General features: G+C 41.0%; 1 pseudogene; it reads left to right on the forward strand.

Moving 5' to 3' along the window:
- Positions 1 to 1,596: 1,596 nt before the first annotated feature.
- Positions 1,597 to 1,716, forward strand: LOC129881209 (5S ribosomal RNA; annotated as a pseudogene).
- The last annotated feature ends 276 nt before the right edge of the window (positions 1,717 to 1,992 follow it).

A 1,992-nucleotide genomic window follows, 5' to 3' on the forward strand; every position in this document is an offset into this window, starting at 1 on the left:
CGTAGATAAATCGAGTCCTACGACCCATTAATTGGCCTCCAATTCCTTCTGGACTCTTATAATTTCATCTCCAACCTTCTCTAGTATGGGGTATCACATTCTCCCTTCCTTAGAGCCGTTTTACAACTTAAGTGGCTCATATACTAGCTTCTAAGTAACTTAAGGGACCTTCCGAGTTCAAAGATGTGGGGTGTAACATCCTTCCACCCTTTAGAACATTCGTCCCCGAATGTTAAATGCAACTTCCTTTAAGACTTTATATAACATATAGAGGGGTTCCTTTCCTTTATGGTATCACATACATTCCCATCTATATTATTAACATACGAGTGCTCAAGGGTTGGAGTTAGCTGTAGGCATCGGTTACAGGTGCGAATACTTATATTTCATGTTCTCTTCAGTTCCCCCGATCATCCTCCTTCTGTTTTTGGTTTTTTTCACCGTAACATGATGGAAGGTACGTCTTTATTCTACAATCTTTCAGTTCGCCAATCTAGGATGGCGGTAGGTTTTTCCTCACCGGATTCCATCTCTTGGACCTCACCTATGACATATACCCTGGGTGTCTCATCAGTATCTTTGTGAAGCATTCTTATCTGATGGACTGGGCGTATAGTTTCCAAATGAGGTGGTAAGCTGGACTTACCAGACACGTTGCCCACCTTATGAGTAAATTGATACCGTCTAACATATTTTGGGTCAATTTTCTTTTCTAGGTGACCCTATGATGAACATCCAATCATCAACTTGAACTCTGTATGTCAATGTCGATTATCTGTATATCATTCTTGCTGACTATGGACTTTTAGTCAATAGCTTACTTAATCATATCGGGGACATTGGAATACTGGAGTAGTAATTATTATTGTAGGCAACTTGATAAGTGAGGGATAACCATTCCGGCTACCTTTGAAGTTAGTCTCCCGGCTTGTGACATACCTTCTAGCATCTAATAGTGCGCTTAGTCTGTTTAGTAGATCGAGGGAGGAATGCGGTACTAAGACCCGTCTGTGCTCCTGATCTCTTCTTGGACTGATCTCAAGGCATTAATTATAATTGAAGTCCCTTTATATGGGATATTAGATGAGGAAACCTCATGGAACCTTACTACTTCCTTTTCATATAACTTCACCTAGTTCTAGCGGCATAGGTGGTCTTGCTTGGAAGAAAATAAGCTCATTCGTTAGCCTACTCACAACAACCCATATAGCACCCTACTCTTATAGAGTACAAAATAGGTTCATAATCACGTTGATAATCTGGGAACCGTTAGCCTCGTATAGTCCTTCTCGACTCCTTTCAGAACTTTAACTGGCATTCGATCTTTTGGATCCTGCTTTTTCTCCCTCAGAGTTGGCTACCAAGTGGTGTCAAAATTCCCTCACCCACAGGCCCATATAGCCATTCTGCGGTTTCCCTCTAATTAACTAGCTCTATGTTGACGAGTTGTGGCATTCGAGTGCATCGTCAATTAGCAATTAGCTAATCCTTCTTGTTTTGCTTAAACCCTTGTTACAATTTCCTTAACATATCTTATAATACTCTGGGTACATAATCTCATATCGTTTCTCCGTCACTAGTTCAGATTCTTCCATGTCGCGCGATCACACCAGCACTAATACATTAAGTTCCATCAGAATTTTGAAGTTAAGTGTGCTGGGGCGAGAGTAATATTGGGATGGGTGACCTCCATGGGAAGTCTTTGTGTCGCGTTTCACTGTAACCTTTTCCACGAGGTGCGGGCACTCAACTTATCTCCAGATTTACCTCAGCGTTGTCTCGCGAGTCTTTATGTTTTGCCCTGTCCTTTCGTCAGTTATCTTGCATCTAGTATCGGCATAGACCTTTAGCTCCACGATCCTTTATTCACTTTGTTTTCTCCTTATTTTCTACCACAAGAGGCTTTCTATTCCTTTTTCTTTGGTTATTTATCTATCACAACATTATTTGCGACTAACTCTATAACCAACATTTTGGCTTTTGGTCTAGCAT

The sequence above is a fragment of the Solanum dulcamara genome, chromosome 2, assembly GCF_947179165.1.
Source record: "Solanum dulcamara chromosome 2, daSolDulc1.2, whole genome shotgun sequence".
NCBI classification, from domain to species: domain Eukaryota; kingdom Viridiplantae; phylum Streptophyta; class Magnoliopsida; order Solanales; family Solanaceae; genus Solanum; species Solanum dulcamara.